This window comes from Palaemon carinicauda, chromosome 31 (assembly GCF_036898095.1).
Source record: "Palaemon carinicauda isolate YSFRI2023 chromosome 31, ASM3689809v2, whole genome shotgun sequence".
In the NCBI taxonomy this organism is placed as follows: Eukaryota; Metazoa; Arthropoda; class Malacostraca; order Decapoda; family Palaemonidae; genus Palaemon; species Palaemon carinicauda.
In genome coordinates, this window is record NC_090755.1 from 21,072,622 (window position 1) to 21,098,502 (window position 25,881).

The 25,881-nt window shown below is 47.2% G+C and overlaps 1 pseudogene; it reads right to left on the reverse strand.

Annotated features, from left to right (window-relative positions):
• Nucleotides 1–231: 231 nt before the first annotated feature.
• The window catches only part of LOC137624336 (zinc finger protein 83 pseudogene), a 137,395-nt pseudogene continuing 111,745 nt past the window's right edge, over nucleotides 232–25,881 (reverse strand).

Here is a 25,881-nt window from a genome sequence, read left to right on the forward strand (position 1 = left end):
TTGCTGGAAATGCAGGATGAAAACAAATGTGGCATTTTAATATTACTTGCAAAAGAACTCTCAATTCCAGTTAATTGATACAGGAGTCATATGCAAAAGAACTGTCTCAACTCCAGTTAACTGATACAGGAGTCATTTGCAAAAGAACTGTCTCAATTCCAGTTAATTCAACTAACAAGAGAGAGTACAACTAGTCTACCTAGTGTGAAAATTTAATAGTTTTGTAACAACATTCTCCTCTTTTCAAAAGAACAGGACTTCCCAACTTCCATTCAAATTTTCTCTGTGACAAATTTTCATATGTCTTGAAAGATAAGTCTTCCAGGTAAATGTCATATCGCAGTAACTACAATTGAATGGCTTCTGTCTGGCATGAATTTTATAATGTCTTGTGAGGCTAATTTTCTGAGAAAATGCTTTTCCACAGACATTGCACTTAAATGGCTTCTCTCCAGTATGAATTCTGTGATGTGTAGCAAGATTACCTTTCAGATGAAATGCTTTGTTACAGACATTGCACTTGAATGGCTTCTCTCCAGTATGAATTCTATGATGTTCTGCGAGATTACCCTTATGAGAAAATGATTTGTTACAAACACTGCACTTGAATGGTTTCTCCTCGGTATTAATTTTTTTATGTGCAGTGAGATTACCTTTCAAAGGAATTGTTTTATCACAGACATGGGACTTAGATGTTTCCCCAGTGTGAATTCTATGATGTTCTGTGAGATTTTGTTCCAAAGAAAAGGCTTCATAACAGACATTGCACTTAAATGGCTTCGTAGTGTGAATTTTATGATGTTCTGTGAGGTTATCTTTATGAGAAAATGGTTTTCCACAGACATAGCACATGAATGGTATGTCCCCAGCATGTATTCTATAGTGTTCTGTGAGAGTACTTCTATGAAAAAATGCTTCATCACAGGCATGGCACTTGAATGGCTTCTCCCCAGTATGAATTCTGAGATGTGCAGTGAGATTATATTCCCTAGAAAATGCTTTGTTGCAAACATTGCACTCAAAAAATGTCTTCTCCCCATTGTGAATTTTATGGTGTTCTCGAAGGTGATGGGGCCGATAAAATGCTTTGTCACAGACATTGCACTTGAATGGATTCTTCCTAGTGTGGATTCTATAATGCTTTGTGAGATTAGCTTCATGAGGAAATGCTTTGCCACAGACGTTGCACTTGAATTGTTTCTCCTCAGTGTAAATTCTATGATGTGTAGCGAGAGTAATTTTCTGAGGATATGCCTTGTCACAGTCACTGCACTTGAATGGCTCATCCCCAGTGTGATTTCTATGATGCACTGTTGGTTGACTTTTCTGAAAAAATACTTTGCCACATTCTTTACACTTGAATGACCTCATAGTGTGAGTTTCACAATGTGCTCTAAGATGAACTTCATTAAAAAATGTTTTGCCACATTCTGTGCATCTGTACTGGCCTCCAGTGTGAATTATAATGAGAGTATTGGGGTCAAATACTCCATTAAATTGTTTTTCATAACTCCCACCCACAAATGACTTCTCTCTTGTACCAACAGTAGTGTGAGTTTTGGAATAATTTTCCTGACAGAGAGGTTTTTTACAACCACTGTTTTTGGTCTGCTCCCCATTTTGTAAACATTCTTTAACCCTTCCTCTTCTGTTTCCTTTTTCCTCTTTCCTACTGGACCCCAATTGTGTGCCATATTCCTCTTTCACATCTGTCTTTACAGTCTCCTCTTTGTTGACTTCCCTTTTTCTGATTTGTAAATCCTCACTGACTGATGTATCAGAATCAAAATAATATTGCATATCACCTTCGCTTGACTCAAATATTTCTTGCTCTACTTTGAATTCTATTTTTTGCTCTACTTTGAATTCTATGTCAGAATCCATGAATGGAGAGTTATCGTCAAAGGTCCCAATACTGTCAACAAAATCTTCCTTTTCCAACTTGACTGCAGTGTGTGGAAAAGAATCCTCAATTTTACTCTTTTTTGGAGATGCTAATGATTCAGAGTTCCTCATCTTCTCCCTATCACAAGATGACATCCTCTTCAATATTATCTTTAACACCCAACAAATATAAACTTCCTATTCTATTCTTTATATCAAGGTCTTACAACAATAAGCAACATAATAGATCTTTCTTCCTTGATCCAAGTCCTGTATCTCTTGAAGGTATCTTCAGTAGTTTACACAATCTTGCAACAAGAGCTGGATGATTATTTCCTTTGGGACAAAAAGTCTGAAATAATAATGAACAACTATCATTGGAGAAAGTTTTGGAGTTTTCTGAAATAAAATGACAATTTCTTAAGCTAAATTAACAAATTTTAAAACTAATTTGTTCCGGCACTATATAGAAAGCGTTTTGCTATTTACAGTGGAGATATATTTTGGCAATAGCTAAAATCATCCATAAGACTTTTAAGCGAGGTGCAACTACTCACTGCTAATTAGCGGGTGATAGATCGGCCACCCAGTTCATAATCGCACTAGCAACAGTACATCACTTTATTTTGGCTTGGAAGAGAACAGACGTCGTTCTTTCCAGCAAACTTAATAATAAACAACTAGCCTAAAACTGAAAACTTTCCCTTTCTCTTTTCAGGTGTGTTTGACGTGAGGATTGATTATGCGGGTTTGTCTTGGCATAGCCAGGCACTGTTACAGCACCTTTATGTCAGCGGCGGAGACCGATCCTCACAGCCTTTGTCCTGTCTCCAGGGATTATTCCTGTTCCCAGGCGTCTCCTTGTGCTGAGTATAAGGCATGGCCTCCCTCCCAGTGGCAGCGATACAGTAGACCGTGGAAGAAGAAGGCAAAAAGGGATTCTTCTCCTTCGAGGTCATTCTCAAAGGTGAAGAAATCTCGCCGTTTGACTCCATAGGGTTGTTCCTGTCATTCTGGCTGCTCGATCGGGCTCGTCTGGACGACGGTCGAGTATGAGTGGTGGCCCTTTGACCTCAGGACAACCTTGTGGTTCTGAAGTCTCAGTTGTTTTCCCTAGAGAAGCAGCACCTACTTCAGCTGTAAGGGAGTCTCTCTCAGCTTTGGCCTTCCTTGAAGCTCACAGGTTCCCAGTGCATAGAACGGCTTCTCGAGGTCCTACAACTGGGGACAGTTCGTGTGATTAGATGCCTACCCAGGGGTTGATTTCAATCCTTCCCCCAAGAGACCCTGGAGGTCTTATACCAAAAAGAGTCTCTCGTGTCTCTGGCTTTAGTGACCTCAGCCTCTGCTCACCCACCCTATGTTCGGCCTGCTTCGACAGACGAATATGAACAGATGCAGATAAGTACCCCCTGGGGTTATGAGAGGGGATACGCGAAGGAACAGGCCCTTGAGGCCGAAGTCCAGACCATGTTAGAGAAGGACGCCCTCCAAGAGGTCTAAGACAAGTCCCCAGGCTTCTACAGTCGACTCTTTTTTTTTTTTGTAAAGAAGGCGTCTGGAGACGACTCATAGATATCTGTCTTGAACCCGTTTGTCCAGCGTACCCCGATGGAGATGGCTTGAACAGAACACAGGCTGTCAGACAGTAAGACTTCAAGATCACGCTGGATCTCAAAGACACATACTTCCAGATCCCCATCCATCCATCGTCAAGGAAGTACCTAAGATTCTCCCTAAACGACAAGATATACCTATTCAAGGGGCTGTGCTTTGGCATGTCCATAGCATCTCAGGTGTTTACCTGGGCACACAAGAACGGCATTTGTCTCCTTTGTTACCAAGACAATTGGCTGATTCTGGCAGACTTGAAGGAAAACCTTCTCCTCCATAGAGACAGACTTCTTGAGTTTTGCCGAGATCTGGGGATTGCAGTAAATCTCGAAGTCCTCACTGCAACCTTCAAAAGATCTGGTATATTTAGGGATGAGAATTTATACCAAACTAGGCAAAGTCTTTCTGTCCAAACAAAGAATAGAGAGGATGAAACAGGTAGCTCATCCATTTCTGTCACAAGGCATGCTACCAGCACATCGGTGGGGCCAAGATTGCTGGTACACTTTTCCTCCTTCAAGAGACTGGCACCGTCTGCAAACACGCTATCTTATGTGGCAATTGTCAACCTTTTAGTCTCGACACAAAGATCCTCCGAACATCCTGGTTCCAATAAGGTCAGAGCAAAAGAGAGATCTGAATTGGTGGGTGTCAAACACCAACCTGCTCAGGGGAGTAGATCCTCTCTCTACTCCTCTGGATTGAGGCTCCTCAAAGATGCATCAAAAGAAGGGTGGGGGTCTCACCTGTTGCACCACACAGCCTCTGGGCTCGGGTCAAAGTCTAAGCAAGTGTCCAGTATGACATAAACCTGCTGGAAATAAGAGCAGCTTTCCTGGCCCTCAAGCAATTCCATCAGCTCCATTCAGGTTATACCGTGGTGCCTATGAGTGACAACACAACTGTACTGGCATATATAAACAAAAAAGGAGGTACTTTTTCACAGCCCCCCCTGCCATGTAGCTGTAGAAATTATAAGATGGACAGAAGAAGACAACTAGTCAGACCAATTCATCCCAGGCAAGAGAAACATTCTGCCAGACAATATGAGCAGGAAAACCTAGATAGTTGGCTCCGAGTGGTCTTTGAAACATCAGATAACCAACAAAGTCTTGACTTTGTGGGATTTGTTGATGATCGACATGTTCGTGACTTTCCTCAACCGGAAACTTCCAGTGTACTGCTCCCAGTACCAGATGCCCAGGAATTATGGCAAGATGTCTAAGCGTTAACCCCCTTCTGCGTAATAAGGAGGCTTCTAAACAAGGTAAGGGCATCACAAGATATCTCTATGACCTAATAGCTCCAATGTGGCAGCATGCAGAATGGTTCCTAGACCTTCTTCATCTGCTCACATAAGCACCGAGGGATCTCCTGCCGCTTCCTGATCTACTCGGACAACCACACATAAAGATCTTCACGCCTGGCAGTTATCCAGTAACTCCTCACAGCACAAAGGTTTTCGCAACCAGTTGCGAGGACAATGGTAGGGTACCTCCTGAAGTCGTTCTGCCATCTACCAGACTAAGTGCTCCATCTTTTGTGGTTGGTATCATGGAAGGGGTATCGCTTCTCTCAGTGCCACTATCCCAGTGATAGCAGAGTTTTTACAGTACCTCGGGGAGGGAAAACTCTGCTCAGTCTCACTGATAAAAAGTCACTGCTCAGCCTTGAGACTTGCCTTTAGACTGAATGGAGTTAACATTTCCTCCTTGACGGAATTGTCTCTCCTCATACGAAGTTTTGAGCGTACATACCCTGAATCGGATATCGTTCCGAGAAGGGTGATGGGTGTCGTCTCCAAGGCACTTACAAAGCCCACTCACGAACACACCTGGAAGGAAGAGAAGAAGAATGGCGGTCTTGTCTCCTTGGCGTGTGACTATCAATGCCTAATGAGTAGCGCTTGCATGTCGCTAGGTGTCTTGGAAAAGCAGTCTGTGGAAGAGACCGATGCAATGACCAAGTGCTGATGAGGAGGTTGGCGTGTACCGCATTGACAAACCCATACGAGGTGGAGAGCGGCAAGATATGGTAGAGTCCTCGAACGGTCTGCATGACCTGGAAGACAGCGACTCTGGCACTGACGGTCTCGTGATGGATGATCGTCCCATGATGATGAGCAACAATCACGAGCAGCCTGCTGGTGGTCGCGAGATGACGAGTGATGATCGTCCAAAGATAATTGAGGAGCAGCTGGCAAGTGACAATGGCATGAAGGAGAAGGTCTGTGGTCCTTGGCAGGACTGAAGAGACGTCTTCTTACTGCAGGGGAAGGAGATCTTCTATCATGGATCCTCCCGTGAGAATCGTCGGCAGCGGCGAAGTACCGAGGAAACCAGCTCTGATGGGGACACAGGAGAAGCTCATTGGTCTCTGGAAGATCTCTGAGTCTCTATAGGGGTCTCACTTGTGAACAAGAGAGATGAGCACCCACAGGAGAGACTTGCCTCAAACTTTGCTCCATCCCTGACGGAAGAGTCGGCTCAGCAAGGGGGGGCAAAGTGGCTGAAACTCCAGGGTCCTCACAGGCAGCACTTGATGGGTCCACCTCTGAGGAAGCCGGTGCCTGCTTCCTCTCAGCAATTAGATGGAGAAGCTCCAAAAACACCTCCTTTGATGGGGGTACCAGCCATTCACAGCGATGGCCAGACCTGGAAAATATCAGAAAAAGAGCAGGTGCTCCCCAAGGGGAGGGGCAGAACCGTTTCTCCAGGGGAAGCGGTTTTGTCCCTAGATCCCTGAGATAAACGTGGAGTTCAAGATCTACTTTTCTTCTCGACCGTTCCATGAGGGAGACTGATCAAGTAGGAGCTTTGGGAAGACATCGGGGGTTTAAAGAAGAAGTCCAAGGTATCTTCGACTTTAAGGAAGACCCCGAAGGCGAAGAATCTCTTACAATTCTTACGCCTATACCCAAACCTCTCCTACTGGGAGGCAGACCACCCTGACACTCGGGACATGTATTGTCCCGGTCACAATGCTGGCCTCTACAGGATGGACACAGGTGGTACGGGTCTGTCTCTACAGAGAATGAAAAGGTACCGCAGGACAGGTACGCATGAGGCCGGTAAGGAAAAGTCACAAGCAATCTGAAGAGAAAGAAAGGGAAGAAATGATTAAGTTTACAGTCGATGGCAAGTCAAAAAGGCAAGGGAGGAGCAGAGCGGCAACCTCCGTTCTCCACTGAGCCAAAAGCAAAGTGGGTGCTCAGCCCTTGTGTGTGAGTGAGCAGGGTTGCCAGCTACGCCCCAACCCTTCCACTAATTAGCGAGTTGGGAATTGCGTCATACTAAAAGATGGCTGCGTAGAACTTCATATAAAAATGGTTAGTGGTTGTTGCATAAAATATGTACACTTAGTTAATCTTGAATTGTATACATATTGTACAGTACAGAATTACAGTAATATCGTTTATTGTAAACGTAGGCTACGTATGCGGTGAGTCAGCTTGTCCGAATGAAAACAGCAAACACAGTATAGTACAGTTAAGTTTTACTGTAGTGATAGTAGTATATTACAGTAATATACATTACAGTATCAGCAAGTGTTATACAGTATGACTATATAGAAACAAATATACTGTGATAGAAACCAAGTAAAAACAATATTAGCCAGTACTTAGTGTGTTAATTATATCAGAGTGTAGGCAATGGACAGTGAGTTGTTAGGTTAGGAGTTATCCCAACCTAGGGCACCAATTATTTGTGAAATTGTGCCTGTCTCTGTTACCTTCATCAACCTTGAAACAGACTATACACCTGTCGCAGCCAACTGCCAGGGTAGCTGGAGAAGCTGTGATTGCACATCCAGCCATGGCTAACAGGGTAGCTGAGATAGCCAGAACCTGGAGGACGACCTGAGCCCTCAACCCAAGCTCTCAGCCACAGCCCCGTGCACCAGTCCCAGGGAGTTGAAGCATAGGACCTGGGCCATGGCCGGGAACCACTTAGGTGCCATATACCCCTCTTGAAGGAGAGATAGTGTCATGGGGAGCCCTATCCCTCCAACTACGGCTGGCCTCCCTGGATTTCCTCTTCTTGGCTCTTGTTCCCCATGGGTTGCTCCAAAAGAAGCCACAAAAATGGGGCATACTGTCACAGGGGAAGGGAAGGGCACTCGCAAGACCACGTGACCTCACAAAGAGAGGGTTTGGAGGTAACACCACTGACACTGAACCAGGAGAAACAGACCCCAGACCCCTAGCACAGGGGCCAGGGTGATGAACAAAGGGGAAGGGGTGGGGAACACCGGCAACGGGTCAAGGGGTTATACTTGGGAGAGAGCAAACACTTTTCTTACATTTGCCATTATCTTTACCTGTAACCCTGTGCCCGGCACCTTGCCAACTAGGCCAGGGATAACCAAACCAGACTTACCAATGACCAAATTCCCTGACACGGGAAATCACCACGCCCTTTGCTGTAGACGACACAAGATCACAAATCTGCACAAGGGCCACCGGAGTATAGGTAGCCTTGGCTACCATCTCCCTCAGAACAGTTATGGAGGGTCTAACTGAAAGACTGACGGAAGCCCAAGCCTTCCTTCAGTCAAACTCGCCATCAACAGCCTGAACGGTCACAGCAGAAGTTCCTTCAGCCTCTGAGGGAGAGAGGCAAACATTCAAGAGTTCTCAGCATACTAGCAAAGCCTAAAAAGGATACTGATGTCGATTCATGCTCTCCTAATCCCTACAGCATACTCCCCGGTGACTGATCCAGGGGGGTAAGCTCCGTCACACCACCCGAGGAGACGGTGGCGACAGTCTTTACTTGAGTCTTCTTGGACGTTGCACGGTTCGACTCCAACGAATGCTTCATGCGCTAATTTCCCTTCAGGGCATATGCCTGCCACTGCACCATAGCAAGGGGATGCCTGTGAACAGATGAGTCCCTGACACGTAGCACAGAAGTGGTTGCAAAATCTGCCCTCCCCCTGGCAAACATGAACTTCTTGTTTCCATGCCATCGTTCAACAACTACATAGTTAAGAAATGAATCTAAAGTTTTGGCAAGCCCTGTAAACAATGTCCGTACGCCACAGCGATCGAAGCAAAATCGAGTCATAGCCGACTGAAAGTGGGCGGAGAGAAGCACCGTCACCTGTCCGGCCCAATTCGTGCAGAAGTAATCTCCCTTATTAAAGGACAAGGGTTTGTGTGATGCGTAGGAACAATTATATATCTTTTTTAAATATGTAACTCAAAGGCTTTAATACCTGTCCTCTCTCCATTTGCTCTTGTCATACATTTTGGGCATCTAAAAATCTTTTACTAACCCTTGCTGTAGATTTTACAACGCAGTGGTGTTAATCACGCTAAAATAATTTTCCAAAAACTAATCTAAAGACTGGTTATTTCTATGAAAGTCCCCTATTATCATGATCATCATTACAAGGTATGAGATTAACCAGCTCAATGAGTCAAACTTGACTTACAGAGCTGACTTGAATACAGTATATTAGGAAAGGAAAAAATATAATACATAGTAAATTTACAGGATAAAAAATGATTAATAACAACATTTGTTATTTCTATATTAACATGATGTTTGTATTCCTTTGTCCCTCCCAAAGTCAACTCAATATCAGCGTTACCCCAAAAAGTAACAAATTTCAAAGTATTTTTGTATTTATATTTTTCCTAGCATACAAACCTGGAGCTATTTATAGGAACAACCTTTCGGTGAAGCTGAAATACGAGCCATGATAATTTTAGCAAGGGATAACCACCCCACCCACTTGGGGTGTTACCCACTCAATCACACATCTGGGCTGAGCAACCACTTCGCTTTTTAACAGGTCTTACTGGGGGACAAGGCTAGTGGGCCAATTTGTATAAATAGCTCCATGTTTGTATGTTAGGAAGAATACAAATTACTTACAAATTTGTCATTTGTTTCAACACAGATACAAACCCTAAACTATTTATAGGAATGAATTTACTCTTAGGAGAGGAAGTCCTCAACAACTGGCTTTGGCACTTGACCCAGGGTTCTCTCTCCTTCAGCATGGGGCTAAATGGTAGTAGGAACCCTGCCCTCGCTAAAATGTTTGTGCTATGTACAATTAGCGGCCTGTAGAAGTTGTGCGTTCGTGATACTATCAATGTGGCTGGTCTTAGTCAAGGATCTCGAGTCATAAGAATCTGAGAGTACTGAGACTTTGCCCAATAGCCTCCCTCGTAGGGGTATTGAGGATGCAACAAATATTACAGAAATTCTATGCTTAGGTTACACAAGCAAAAACGAGTCTTACCTGCAGATGTGAGGTCAGCTGTGCTGGGTACCATGGTGCTGAGTTCCCCAAAGGGGGAGAAGATGAAAGGAAGGAGGAGCCAGTCATTCTTTACTCATTCACCCCAGACTTGACCTGGGTAACCTCAGCCCTCAACCTTCTGCTACTTGTCCATCAAGGAGCTTGAAGTGTTCTAGACCACTTGTTGTGTAGCCACCACAGGACCAATGGAGAATGTATCCATGTTCCTGTGGGTTATGTCTTCCAGGTAGTGGGCGGTGAAGATTGTCTGACGCTTCCACGTCCCTGCTTGTAATACCTGCACCGCAGAGTAGTTTTTCTTGAACACCAGGGATGTTGCAATGCCCCTGACATCATGAGCTCTGGGTCGTTTTGAGGAGGAGGACCTGGGTTGAGCGCAAACTCAATGACTTTATGGATCCATGTGGAAATCATATTCCTCGTGACCCTCCTCTTGACCTTCCCCATTCTGACAAATAGTGCCGACACTCGGTGCCGGTGCTGCTGTTCATTTAGGGTAACACTTCGGACTCCTCACTGGGTAAAGTACCAGTTGGTCTGGATCTTCGGTTACAGAACGTAGACACTCTATCCGGAACGAACCAAATCTAGGATCGAGTACCCCCGTATTTTGAGTCTTAGCAATAAACTCAGAGACAAAGCTGCGTATTACTTCTCCCCATCTCCTTGAGTGGGAGATGACAGAAGATAGACCATGCTGCTCACTGACTCTCTTGGCCAAAGCGAGTAGTAATACCATCTTCCATGTAAGGTGGCGATCTATTGAATGGTGTAATGATTCGTAAGGGGGTCCCTTCAGAAACTGAAGGACCTGACCCACGTTTCAAGGAGGAAGTCTAAGTTCCAACTGGGGACACGTAATCTCATAAACCCATATGAGTAAGGAAAGTTCCAACGAGGAGGAAATATCCACTCCTTTCAGTTTAAAGGCAAGACTCAAGGCTGAACAGTACCCTTTGTGTGCCAAAACTGAGAGAAGCATTTCCTCCTGAAGGTGTACAAGGAACTCCGCTATTGTTGGAATAGAGGCTTCGAGGGGAGTGATACCCTTTCCATGACACCAGCCAAAGAAAACGACCACTTCGCTTAGTAGACTGACGCAGAAGAACGTCTGAAGTGTCCAGCCATTCTTGCTGTAACTCGTTGCAAAAAGTCTCCCTGTGAGAGGAGGTGCTGGTCGGTCTCCAAGCCTGAAGTCAAAGCAAAGCTACAGCTTTGTGGTAGATGTTGGCGTGTGGCTGTTTGAACAAGTTCTGACATGGAGAGAGTTCCCTTTGAATCTCTGTGACGAGTTGCAGAGGGTCCAGAAACCATTCTTCCTGATGCATTGGGGCCATTGATAGGTTTTTCCTTTCCCTGACATAGTTAAGGACTTTTCTCATCAAACAGAACGGAGGGAACGCGTACACATCTAAGTTCTCCAGTGTTGTTGGAATGCAACTTGCCAAAGTGCATGGAGATCTAGGACTGGTGAACAGTACAGCGGGAGCCTGAAGTTCATGACCATTGCGAACAGGTCCACAGTCGGGGAACCCCACTAAGTCAGGACTTTGTTGGCTACTAAATGATTCAAAGACCATTTGGAGCCCACTATCTGAGTCGCTCTGCTCAGATTATCCGCAAGCATATTTTGTTTGCCTGGAATGAAGCTAGCTGATAGGGTCAATAAATTTTCTTCTGTCCATCTGAGTATCTCTACTGTTAGATGGCACAGCAGCTGCAATAAGGTACTGCTCTGCTTGTTTGAGTAAGCTATTACCGTGGTATTGTCGCTCATCAATACTACGGAGTACCCCGCCAGAAACTGGTGGAACTGTTGGAGGGCAAGGAAGGATGCCCTCATATCTAAGAGATTTATGTGCTGATATCTTTCTGACTTAGACCACTGGCTGGAGGTGGTGTGGTGCAGCAAGTGGACCCTCCCACCCTCCTTTTGACGCATCTGAAAAGAGAGCCAATTCCGTTGGAGGAACAAGAAGATCGACCCCCTTTGCAGAGGTTTTCGTTGTGGAGAAATAGATAGGGATAATACAAATTATTTCTAGATTTATTATTTATTATTATTAGTTAGGTTAAACTGTATTTGTATAATGCATTATTGTATTTCATAAATTTTATATATTGTTCATGTGATCTCCAGTCCATCCCTAAAAAAATTCTTTTTATTACAGAGTGACGGTGCTCGGCACCCACCAGGGATTATAGGCTAGATGGAGAAGTTGTCAATTGAAAAGTTACTCAAAGCCTGTTTCGTTGTTATAGTTTCTTCCCGTACACTGATGAGTGATTCAAGCACACCCTACTACATTGTGATGTAATTGAACTTGAGAGCAAAAAACATGATCATGCGTATACTGCTAATATAACAAGTTTCTCTGGATAGTGTTTCGCATACTCGTCCCCAGAAACAAGTGAACATGAGGTGGTATGTGGTCAGCATTCGAACACTAGGCAGTCCGCATGCTACATCTGGCCACAGTCTGCAAACCACTACATAATTTTGGTGTCAGACCCAAAAATTTATGTACTGGTTTGCAGACTGTGGCCAGATGTAGCATGTGGACTGCCTAGTGTTCGAATGCCGACCACATTACAACATTCACTACACAAATATATCAAACAGTGGAATACCTAGAAATCTGGGCAACAGGTAAACAGTCAAGGGAACTGGGCACCACCCCTTGATTTTATATTGGGCAAGGGGACCCAGCTAAAACTGAAGTTGCTTAATATTATTCAGAGGTAAGCCATCTCACTTGTTGCTAACATGCATGGAATCCAATTTAACTAAATCTAGAATGGTGGCTAAAAAAGGGACATTGCAGGGCAAGAAAAAACTTAGTTGTTCCATAACCGAAATACAAACCACGCTATTTACATAGGGTTTACTTTTGGCGTAGCTGAAAGGACGAGCCATTAGAATTTAACGAGGGTGTTTACCCCCGCGCTAGTTAGAGGGAGGTAGGGGAGTGGTAGCTAGCTACCCCTCCCCCTCATACACCAGTGAACTGCTTCACTTCACTTTTGGCTCAGACAATGAACAGACGTCTCTGTCCCGTCCTCGCATGGCAGCCATTAATGCTTTGTCTTACTAATTACTTAATTTTCTTATACTGTACTCAAATTTGAGTATAGAAATACAGTAAGTTTCCTTTTCAGTGTTTGTGCTGTGTGTGTGTGTAGGAAGTCCACTCATTGTACGACAACTTCTCCGTGTGGTCTCAGGCCACTACGGTGACTTTCATGGGTCGCGATCTCTCCCTTAGTCCTTCGGTCTCCCTTCGGCGGGCGCCGTGGGGAATCGTCATCGCTGGACTCTACTTACTAATATGTTTCTCCGCTGTTCCTCCTTCCCTACGGGGAACTTGGTCTATCAGCGTGGGGAACTTGGGAGTTTTGTTTGACTACGGTCTCTCTCTCTCTCCTTGAGTTCGTTCACCCTTTTATTATTATTACGTATTACGGTAGATTCCTTCCCGTTGCGGGTTGAATTGCTTCCGTTTATTTTGTCTCGGTTATTTTTTTATTTAAATCTAATTGCATTTGTTAACTTTTCAGCTTCTGTGTAGAACGCTTCCCTTCAGGGTTCATTCGTTCTTACGATTAGTAACATTCTTAGTTGAATTACATATTTATAATTGTTTTAATTTTGTTTTGTTACAGTTCTCCGCCTTCCCTTCCCCTTCCCGTGAGTGGCAGTGGGGAAGGAGGGCACATTCCTGTGTGTAATTCTTATTATTCTTTTCCCGCGGGGGTTCCTCTTCGGAGTTCCCCCAGGGGAATTAATGTTAACTAATTGTCTTATTTTCACAGTTACCTATCTAGTTTTTTCGTTTGCCTAATGTGCCTACGAAGTAGAACTGTCCTGTTGGGTCCTGGGGAGTCTGCCGTTGCCGCCTCCTCTACGACTTCGTCATGGGTGTGTTCCTTCTCCTAGAAGTTCTCCCGTGACAACTGTCAGCTCTTTAGTTCATATAGAACGCTCAGGAGGTTCGCCTCCTTGGGTGGGTTCTTCCCTTCCGAGGGAGGTTCCCTTCCCAGGTATGAGTTTTTTCCCCTTCAGGGGGGTTTCTTCTTCTACCTTAATTTTTTTTTCTGGTCCTCGGGCGGTTATGCTCTTGGTGCTGAGCTACCGCTTTTGTAACCATGCTCAAGGGGCTGAGCGGTTGCAAGTCCGGACCATGGTGTTCGTGCGATTTTGCTCTTGGTGCTGAGTGGTCGCACTTGCAGCTACGCTCAAGGGGCTGAGCAACTGTAGGAGCTCCTCTTCGGAGGGTTGCTCTTTATGGTCAGCTTGCTGATCCAACGGCCCTAAGGGGCGCCTTCATCAGTCTCTTCTACGAAGTGTTCTTCTTTCTCGTTCGCGAGAGAGGACACTCATAGAGACTCCTCTTCCGAGGACTCCCTACTGCTGTTGTTGCTGAAGGCTCAGTTCCCCCCTCCGAACATCTTCGAGGGGGCAGCTGAGTCCAACGGTCTCTCCTGCGAGTGTCTCTCCCCCTCGGGGGAGTTCACTACAGAGACTCCTCTTCGGAGGACTGATGATGGTGCTCCTGTCCGTGGTCGTCCTCATCTTCAGCCGCAGAGGATCCTCCTCGACGAGAACAGACTGTTGCTGCTGCTTCTCTAGACCTGCGATCTTTGACATCTGCCAGATCTTCTTGTCTTCCTTCTCCGTTCCTGGACGCAGTAGCGCTGTGGGCGCCTCCACCCCGTTTTCCAAACGGGCGCCGGTCCCTTCGGGGCTAAGGGCTTATCTCACATGGGAGTAAGCCCTTTGATGCCAGGTTTTTTTACCTGTGCTACTTCGTTCTACTGCGCAGTAGTTCGCAAATGTTCCTGATGTGCGCAATGCGCGCCAACGCGCCCACGATCTCCGGATCTGGGCGCAAGTCTCCTGCTGTGGATCAGACTTCTGCTGAATCAACGTGATCGCCAACTCTTCTGAGTCCTTCTGTGCGGCTACGCGCCATGCGCGCCTACGGTCTCCTGAACGCCCACGATCGCCTGCTCGCCAGCACACATCTGGTCACCCTTTCCTGATGTGCGCATTGCGTGCCAACGTTCGCCCTCGCGCCCATGATCTCCGGATCTGGGCACAAGCAGGGAGGTTGTTCTTCACTGAACTCCACGTACACCTGCTCGCCAGCTCGCATCTGCGCCACCTTCCTGACTTGCGCATGCACGCCATCGTTCGCCCACGCACCCATGATCTTCGGATCTGGCCGCAGGCAAGGACATTTTCCTGATATGCGCATACGCGCCATCGTTCGCCCACGTCTTCGGATCTGGGCGCAGGCAAGGAGTTATTCCTTCGCCTCCTTGCCGACGATCTCTCATACGTCTGGCCGCGCATCTCTCAGCTGGCCACACAACTACGCTCCTACGATCTCCTGGTTCCTGCCTCGTCACGCAGTTCAAGAAGTTCCTTCACTAGCGCACAGGCGCTCACAGGTTCTTCTGGACTTACAGCGCCTCTACTTCACCGCCGCCCAAGAGATATCTAAGTTAGCACACAGGCGCTCACAGGCATCCCTGGGCTCTCCTTACGCACCAGCAATCCTCTACATGCCCGCGCGATTCGTCGTCTGCGCACAAGCGTTTTCAACGCCAACGATTCAATCGTCGTAGGTTTCCTGCGCGCCCACGCGTTAACTCTCCTGTACACGAGCGGTCGCTATGCGCCACCGCTTGCCAACGCGCCATCGCTTGCCAAACACGCCATCGCTTGCCAACGCGCCTTCGCCCGCCTACGAGCCATCGCTCGCCAGGTCGCACCATCGCTCGTCAGCGCGCCATCGCTCATCAGCGCGCCATCGGTCTCCCGGCCGCCCGCGCTCGCCCTTACAGCCACGCGCCCGCGCACACGCGAACCTGTGTTCGCCCGCGCACGAACTAGCGATTTTTCATCGCTCAAGCACCAGCGCTATTCCCGCCAGCGAGCCATCGCTCGCCGAACGCGCCATCGCTCGCCATCGCTCGCCAACGCGCCATCGCTCGCCTACACGCCATCGGTCTCCCGACCTCCAACGCTCGTCCTTTCAACAGCGCTCGCCCTCACCTGCGCGCCCACGCACACTTTCGCCTGCGCGCCCTCGCACCCACGCGCCTGCACGCCATCGCACGAGCGCCAGGGTGATTTCGACCGCTATTCCCGTAGGGCGGGAAGCGTGTTATCGTAACACAGGCAACCTGGCGAGTCATCTGGGGCGCGTACTTCCAGTTCACGATCTTCTAGGGCGGGAAGCCCCGTAAACGCAAAGCATGGCACATACAAGAGCAGGAAGGATCTTCAGAGAGGTCTGGGCAACATCCTTCTTCCTTTTGGGCAGTCCCCATCATCTCTACTCCTCAGGATCGTTCGATTCCCTTTCCCCTAGCAGGAGTCGCTGACACTACGTTTGTCAGCCGTCAACAGAGGAGGTACTTTGAGATCATGGGGGAACCTGGTTTTAGCCCTTCCTCTCCACCATTCCGTGGAAGGGCCTCCCCAGGGAGTTCTTCCCTCGAGAAGTTCTCCGCCCGGCTGGTGACTTTCTCGTCTTCGGAGATCTTTAAACCAGGAGAGAGCCGCAAAGTGTGCCATGCGGGCCACTTCGTGGCTGGTTGTCTGGCTTGGATCTCTGGGCATCCTGCTACGATCCGAGATTTTGTCCAGGGTGAGCTCCAAGAAGGTCATGGAAACTTTCCTCCTCTCGGGCACGAGCATCTCGTTTCCCAGTTCACCAAGTTTCGAACTTGTGGGCAAACTCGATGTTGAAGCATTGAGATGCAGTGACCGAGATGTTCCTCTCGGAAGTCCAAAATGGATGTCGGCAAGCTCAGACACTCTTCCATTCTTGGAAAGACCTTGTTTTGAGCCCAAGGACAGGTAACGGACAACTGAGAGATGGAGAAAGCGAATCATGGTTCGCTCCTCCATAGGCGCTTGCATCCAGACCCTACAACCTCCAGCGCCTCAACAACAAAAGCCTCGTCAGCCTAGGACATCGGAACCAGCCCCGGCAGCTAAGACAAGGTGTCTAAACAGAAGCCCCCTCCTGTCAGAGGCAAGAAGGGTGGGAAGTCCTTCTGGGGAAGCAGTAATCCTGAGAGAGCGGCCGAGGCCGCAAACGCTAGGATTGGCAACCCCCCTGCAGGGTCCCCGGTGGGGGGATGCCCAAGGTTGCGCGCTCAAGTGGCAGCAGCCCGGAGCCGATTCCTGCACGATCTCCATGATCAGCCAAGGAATCGCGTCCCGTTCTTTACATCTCTACCTCCGTTGACAGCAAATCCAGTGTCGCTGAGCTCCTATGCCATGGGATCGGCAAAGGGGCTAGCCCTTCGGGCAGGAATCGAGACCATGCTCTAGAGGAGGCTCCTCAAAAGGTCATCGACGGCTCCCCCCCACTTCTTCAATCAACTCTTTCTTGTAAGAAAGCGTCCGAAGTCTGGAGACCTGTCTCGACCTCTCTACCCTGATCAAGTTTGTCAAACAAACTTCGTTCAGCGTGGAACAGCTGAGCCAATCAGGCTTGTAGTGTGACCACAACTCTTCATGTGCACACTGGAGCTGAAGGACGGGTACTTCCAGATCCCGATCCATCCGTCTTCCAGGAAGTTCTTGGAGTTCAGCCTTGTCAACAGTTGAACCAGTTCAAGGTTCGGTGTTTTTCGACCTCCCCGCAGCACCTCAGGTGTCCTCCAGAATGTTCACCCTGTTATCTTCATGGCCACACAGGAGCGGCTTCTGTCTCCTTCGCTTTCTGGAGGACTGGCTATCCCAGGCAGTCTCGGAATCGACCCTTCCTCAACACTGAGACAAGCTTCTGGGACTTTGCCAAGATCTAGGGATCATGGTAATTCTCGGGAAGTCTTCTCTACTCCCATCTCAACAACTGGGATATCTAGGCATGATATTGGACTCCAATCTCCAAGCCTTCCCATCAGATGGCAGGATAGCAAGGCTGAGGAGAATCGCAGAACCTTTCCTCAGACGAGGAGAGCTTCCAGCCCAGTCTTGGTTACGCCTCCCAGGTCACCTTTCCTCCTGGCCAATCTAGTTCCAACGGGCGCCTCAGGATGAAATCCCTGCGTCGGCGGCCCAAGTCCCGGTGGAATCAAGACAACGATTCCCCGGACATTCGGGTGCCTTTGGGACCTGCGGAACGAATGGACCTGCAGTGATAGCTGACCTATGGAACCTTTGCAGGGGAATGGATCTTCTCGCCCTTACCCCTCATTTGATGCTGTTTTCGGACTCGTCAAAACAAGGGGGGGGGGTGTCCACGTTCTGAATCAGGCTTATGGTCAGAACCAGAAGGGTACCTCCACATCAATCTGCTAGGCATGAAGGCCGTAGTCTGGCCCCTCAACACTTCCAACAGACCCTGGCGAGTCACTCCGTGGACGACAACTCCACGGTAGTGACTTTTGTTTGAGCAAGCAGGGAGGTACCTCTTCATATCAACTTTCTCATCTTACAGTGGAGATACTGAGATGAACCGAAGTCCACTCATCCCCTATCGGCTCGTTTCATTCCGGCCAAGGAATCTGCTCTCCGACAGTCTGAGCAGGACTTCACAGATAGAGAGTACCGAGTGGTCTTCGGCCCCCCTTGGTAGCCAACAGGTCCTGACCTTGTGGACCTATTTGCGACAACCTTGAATTTCAAGCTGCCGCTGTACTACTCCCAGTCCCAGACCCCTAGGCACTCTAGCAAGATGCCTTTCTACACGGTGGGACAACATCGACGTCTACATCTTCCCACCGTTCTGTCTGTTGAGAAGGGGGCTCAACAAGACCAGACTATCAGTCAACCTGTCGATGACTCTGATAGCTCCTCTGCGGCATCATGCAGAGTGGTTCCCGGAACTTCTACATCTCCTGACGGAACTCCTGAGAGAGCTTCCCCCACGGCACGAGCTACTCAAACAACCACACTACGACATCTACCACAAGCCGTAGCATCGCTTCGGCTTCACGCCTGGAGACTATCCAGCATCCCCTCACAGAGAGAGGCGTTCCGCAACAAGTTGCGGAGTGGATGTCTCGACGCCTGCAAAAGTCTTCCGCAGGGGTCTGTCAGGCGAAGTGTAGAATCTTCTGTGGTTGGTGTGGTGGGAGAGGTACCTCTCCCTTTGATGCCACTATTCCAGCAATAGCGGAGTCATTGTCTATCAGCGGGAGGAGATGCTCCTGTCGCTCTCAGCGGTGGAAACCTATCGCCCAGCCCTTAGCCTGGCCTTCAGGCTGAAAGGAATAGACATTTCCTCCTCGCTGGATCTTTCTTCGCTCATAAGTAACTACGAACTTACCTGCCCCAGTCGGAAATGAGGCCTTCTCCTGGAACATGGTTCGGGCTCTTAGGGCTCTTAAGAGATCTTGCGAACCATTACGCCAGGCTTCTGATCGTCACCGGTCTTGGAAGACGGTGCTCCTGCTTGCTCAGGCCTCGGCCAAGCGTGTCAGGGAACGTCATGGTCTCTCGTACGGCGTCGCCCACTCAAGAGGATAGGTGGAGGTAACGTTCAGGTTCGTCCCTGAGTTGGTTACTAGACTCAAAATCTGGGAATCCCGGACCTTCGGTCGACTCCTTCAGGATTTCGAGTCTCTGTTCTGTAACAGATGACTCAGACCTTCTCCTACTAGGCCCAGTAAGGAGTCGGAAGGGTTATCTTAAAGAACAGCTGCAGTTCGTCCTCGTGTGCAAGCCCTGTTTGGGAGCACAGGGAGGATGGAGAGGAGGGTCACCATGAATACCTTTGCAGCCTGGATTCTAGAACCATCCATCACGCCCTGAATCCAGAGCCTCCTCCGTCACGTCGCCTTAGGGCACACGATGTCAGAGACATCGCAACGTCCCTGGCCTTCAAGAGAAACTACTCTGTGACGCAGGTTCTACAAACTGGAGTCTGGATGCGTCTAACGACCTTCACAGCCCACTACCTGCAGGACGTGATCCACTGGAGCCTCGATACGTCTATCGGCCCTGTGGTGGCTACACAACAGCTGGTCTAACCTCAGGCTCCTTATTGGACAGGTAGCAGAAGGTTGAGGGCATTGTTATCTAGTTTTAGTCTGCATGAATAAAAGTAGTATGTCTGGCCCTTACTTCTTTCTTCATCCTCCCCTCTCTTGGGGAAAGCAGTATCCTGGGTTCTCTGCATAGCTGACCTCAAACCTCTGCAGGTAAACCATGCTTCCTTGTGTTCCTAGTATTGAGTTAATACTGTCGCGTCCCCCATACCCTGACGAGGTGGTATTGGGAACGTCCTAGCCTAGAATTCCAGCTAAAGGACTTCAGGTCGACTTCCTAGGACAAGTCACACTTCTTCCCTCCACACACACAGCTTATGTAGGCCGCACGTTTCTTGCGTAGCAAGAATTTGCGAGGTGCAGGGACTCTTTTTCTCGAGTGCTGCTCACTCGGATTCTGAGTCCCCGGGTAAGCCAAATCCAGTAAGGCTGGGGACTTTCCACCCTTCCTAAGGGTAAGTCACCCTATGTAAATAGCGTGGTTTGTATTTCGGTTACGGAACAAATGACAAATTCGGAGATAATTTGTATTTTTCCTAACCATACAAACCTTAGCTATTTACACATATTTGCCTGCCAGCCCTGTCCCCCAAGGCAAGTCCTACCTCTAAGTGAAGTGAAGCAGTTCACCGGTGTGTGAGGGGGGAGGGGTAGCTAGCTACCACTCCCCTACCGCCTGCTAACTAGCGCAGGGGTAATACACCCTCGTTATATTCTAATGGCTCGTCCTTTCAGCTACGCCGAAAGTAAACCCTATGTAAATAGCTAAGGTTTGTATGGTTAGGAAAAATACAAATTATCTCCGAATTTGTCATTTTATAAGAAAAAGGAAAAAAATAATTTATTTCATTCCTGAGAAAAAAAATACAAAACTAGTATGTAAAGTCAGATCTTCAAAAAACATAAGCAGAGACATGGATATATCCAGGCAGAGCCTCATAGGAATCAATCCTCTAAAAGTTTTATCTGCATATACAAGTATAAACAAAGGCCCACCTAACAGTGTATATATTTGGGCTAAATTCAAATTTAATTTGAATGAGCTTGCATCAAGATCAAAGGGATTATAAAACAAGGTTGTACATTGGACCTGACTCTACATTCTCACCTCTTCATCAGGAAGACAAAAAAATTTTGTAGTTTAAAAAAAACGTACAATCCTCAGTGATACACAGTATGTCATGGTTATTCTACACCAATGAAAATGGATAAGAGGCAAGACCAATTATAATCATATTTTGAGGCCCGCCTCATGATTGCAAAGTCACACACAAAAATAGGGTATAACATATAAGAGCCCTTTTTCAGAATAAAGCCCTATCTGGTTTGTGATGCAAATTTTCGAATTGTTAACGCTGAGACAGAGCCTTTCCGGTTAAGGTAGATATTATCCAAAGCAAGTTCCAGGCTCGTGATATAAAAAAACACTTTGTTTTGGACATTGACAGCGCTTAAAGTTCGGCTGCCGCTGAAAACTTTTCTATACACCACTTTATGTTCACTTGTTTCTGGGGACAAGTATGCGAAACACTATCGAGGGAAACTCTTGTTATATTAGCAGTATATAACACTCCAAAATCAAACCATTGTTCTGTAGTCTTGGGTAGTGCCATAACCTCTCTATCATGATCTTCCACTGTCTTGGGTTAGAGTTCTCTTGCTTGAGGGTACACTGGGGCACACTATTCTATCTTGTTTCTCTTCCTCTTGTTTTGTTAAAGTTTTCATAGTTTATATAGGAAATAATTATTTAAATGTCATTGTTCATAAAATATATTATTTTTCCTTGTTTCCTTTCCTCACTGGGCTATTTTCCCTGTTGGGGCTGCTGGGCTTATAGCATCTAGCTTTTCCAACTAGGGTTGTAGTTTAGTAAGTAATAATAATAATAATAATAATAATAATAATAATAATATGAGTGATTATGTTTTTTGTTCTCAAGTTCAATTACATCACAATGTAGTAGAGCGTGCTTGAATCATTCATCAGTGTACGGGAAGAAGCTATAACAGCGAAACAGGCTTTAGAGTAACTTTTGTATTGACAACTTCTACATTTAGCCTTTAATCTCTGCTGGGTGCAGGGCACTGTCACTGTAATATGAAAAGAATTTTTTTAGGGATGGACTGAAGATCAAATAAACAGTACTGTATATAAAATTTATGATACAATAAAGGGATTTTGACGTAGGAAAAATCTATTTCTGGGCGAGGGACCTGTGCCGCCCAGTGAATAAGCTCCATTTAGCACTTATTCTTAGGTAATTTACTGCTAAATATACCAGAGAAAAAATGTAAAGGAGTGCTAGGTTAACTAGCTCGCTCACCTATTGGTGTCGGTATAAACGGGGCGTATAATCCAGAGGTCCCGCACTATTTAGATTTATCCACGACAAATACCCCAATAGAGGAGAGCCGTTCAACCTCACTCGGCACCAGCAACTCTGCATCCGCTCAGAACCCAACTCCTTAGCACCCAAAGTTTGGGGACTCCAAGGGAGAGGAGCTGGGAGGGTTCACTGGGCGGCACAGGTCCCTCGCCCAGAAATAGATTTTTCCAACGTCAAAATCCCTTTTCTGGGCTCGAACCTGTGCCGCCCAGTGAATATATACAAGAGAAATGTCACCAAACTTGCAAAATAAAGGAAAAAACATAAGCGTAAGGGAAAAACAAGTTGCTTTAATCAGAGATGAGTGCCAAAAATAATTATAAGGGTATCTTAAAATGAACATAAATCCACTTGGTAGAACAATTGACAAATAAGGTAAGGTATAATAATGCCGTGAGTGATAATATATACAGATACTCAGGAGTTAAAAATTTACAAATATAATAACAGTATTCAGGTGCGAGACCAACGAATACAAATAGGGTATAAATGAGGCAGGTAAGAGGGAGAGATAAAGAGACAAGGAATTAACCTGTGAGTTACCTGGGAGTAACTACGCTCCCTGCAGCTACTGTAGAAAATTTTAAGGCTTCCAAATGTTTAAGGTAGTGTTTCTTGAACACTGACGGTGATTTCCACCCTGTATACCTGGAAAGGTCCGTAAAATTCATGTGGTGAAAAAAGTTCACCGAAGTAGCAACCGCTCTGATATCATGTGCAAGAGGAAAAGAGTCAGGGCTAGCTTGTTTAATAAAATACAAAATTTGTTGCCTGATCCCTTTAATGGTAATGGTACCACCTTGTTCTCTAACGAATAGAGGCCCCGAGGTGATAGAGGAGGTCCGGGATAAATAAGACCTAAGAGTAGTAACAGGGCACAGAGACGGATCTTGTGTGAGAGGGACGATTTTCCAGGAGGACCATCTGTTCTGAGGGTCTTCGTTCTTAGCCAAAAAGAATTTGTTAGGTGAAAGAAGGACCTCTCCCGAAGGAAGGAACTCAATATGACCCGGGTCTCTCGACAAGGCTGCCAGTTCAGAAATTCTTGCCCCGGAAGCCAAGCTCACCAGGAAAAGTGTTTTCCTGAGAAGGGGAATGTAATCACACGAACTGTTAATGGTGTCAGAAGCCAATTTGAGTACATCATTAAGGAACCAGGTCACCGGGGTAGGACGAGTAACCGGTTTCAGTCTGGCACAAGCTTTCGGAATTGAAGCTAACAAAGAGTCGGTTAAGTCTATGTTAAAACCCACTAGGAAGATCTTTTTCAAAGCAGATTTAATAGTGGTGATAGTATTGGCTGCCAGGCCTGATTCTAATAAAGATCTAAAGAAAGTGACTGTAAGGTTCAAGTTCATACAGTGCACGTCTGAGTCTATCAAAAATTTTGCCAACTTTTTAACTGCAGAGTCATACTGGCGGATGGTGGAATCCCGTTTATCTGATTCTAGGAACAGGGTGTTTTGAGGATCAATATTGGCACCATGCATGGCCGCAAACTTCATAAAGTCCATAAAGTTAGGGCGCTCTGAATGTTTGAGAAAGCGTACACAACGCGTGTTTGTACTATCTGAGACAGAACCGGATTGGGTATCGGGTGAGGATATAGTCTCAACTCTCGCAGGAGAGGATACCAGTTGCTCTTGGGCCAGTTGGGTGCGACCAAGGCTACTTGTCCCTTGAAGGACCTCAGTTTGTCTAGAACTTTCAGTGAAAGATTCACCGGGGGAAAGAGATAAATCTTTTCCCAGATGTCCCAATTCTGTGACATGGCGTCTGTGGCGTAAGCCTGAGGGTCTAGATTGGGAGCCACATATACTCTCAATTTGTGGTTGGACTACGTGGCGAAGAGGTCCACTTGGAGACCGGGAACCCGAGAGAGAATCCACCGAAATGACTTTAGATCGAGTGACCATTCCGATTCTAGAGGGGAGGTCCGGGACAGGGCGTCTGCCACTACATTCCGGACTCCCGCCAGGTGGACAGCTGAAAGATGCCAACGGTTCAAGGCTGCTAGGGAGAATATGGCTACTAGAACATGGTTCAGAGGCCCTGACTTTGACCCGCCTCTGTTGAGGCAGCGGACCACCACTTCGCTGTCGAGGACCAGACGAAGGTGTTGTCTCTTGGGTAGAGCGAGACGTTTCAGGGTTAGAAGAACTGCCATGGCCTCCAGCACATTGATGTGAAATTGGCGGAACAAGGGAGACCAAAGACCTTGAACTTTCCTGAGCTGAGAATAGCCGCCCCAACCTGATAGGGATGCGTCCGTGTGAATGATTAACTTCGGAGGCGGAAATCGAAGGAGAACTGACTTTGACAGACTGTTGGCTCTTGTCCAAGGAAGAAGTCTTTCCCGTAGAATGGGAGGAAGGCGGACTTTCCTGTCCCGGAGCTTCCGGTTCGCCCTCGAACGCCAGACACGATTGATATCTTTCAATTTTGCCTTCAGAAGAAGATCCGTCACTGAGGCAAACTGAAGGGACTCCAGAATCCTCTCTTGGAGTCGTCTGGAACTTACTTTGTCTTTGAGAAAGTGTTTGGTGTTCCTTGCAATCTCTAACCTCTTGGGTTTGGAAAGACACAGAGTATGAGATATAAGATCCCATTGCAGGCCGAGCCATTGGAACTTCGATTTTGGAAGAAGACGGGACTTCTTGAAGTTGATCTGGAAGCCTAGAGATTGAAGATATTGGATGACTTTGTGAGTGGCTTTTAGGCAATTTTGGGAGGTGTCTGACCAAATGAGCCAGTCGTCCAGATAGGCTACTACTTGAAACCCCTGATTTCTGAGTTCCTGAACAGCGACTTCTGCTAACTTTGTGAAGATCCTTGGGGCGATGTTGAGCCCGAAAGGCATCACCTTGAAGGAGTAACTTTTGTCCCCTAAGCGGAAGCCTAGATACGGACGGAAGTGTCTCGCTATCGGGACGTGATAATAGGCGTCTGTAAGATCGATAGAGGTGGTGACGGCCCCACGGGGAAGTAAGGTCCGCACCTGCGAGACGGTAAGCATTCGAAACTTGTCGCATTCAATGGACAAGTTGAGAAGGGATAGGTCTAGAATCACTCTTCTCTTGTCTGAATCCTTCTTCGGGACACTAAACAGCCGACCTTGAAACTTCAGGTGTTTCGTTTCTTGTATGGCGTTCTTTTGTAAAAGATCCTGGACAAATTCGACCAGGTCCGGAGTGGAATGTTGATGAAATTTGTTCGGAGGAGGAGGCCCTTGAATCCAACTCCACCCCAGTCCCTTGGAGATGATACTGAAAGCCCAGGGACTGAACCTCCATTTGTTGCGGAAGGCATAGAGCCTCCCCCCTACCTGCTGCACCTCAGTATTGGTTTGAGGAGTTGCCTCCACGTCCGCCTCGGAAGTTCTTTCCCCTGCGAAAGAATCTTCCCCTGCCTCTGTTCTGGTTAGAACCACGGTGGTAGCCTCTACCTCTACCATAACTCTGGGAAGAGCTATGAGCCTCATAAAACTGGTTAAAGGCAGGAGAAGAGGCGGAGGCACCGGAAAGCTGGCTCTTAGGGAGCAGAACGGTGACATAGTCGTCCGAAGGAGCCTGAGAGGTGGAAGGCTGTGCAGGGGCAACAGGAGATGGGGGAAGAGGCAGCCGGAAATTGGACGAACCACTCTGCTGTTGCCTGAACTGGGTGGAGGTATATGGACGGAGCTTCTTCCTACCCCGGGC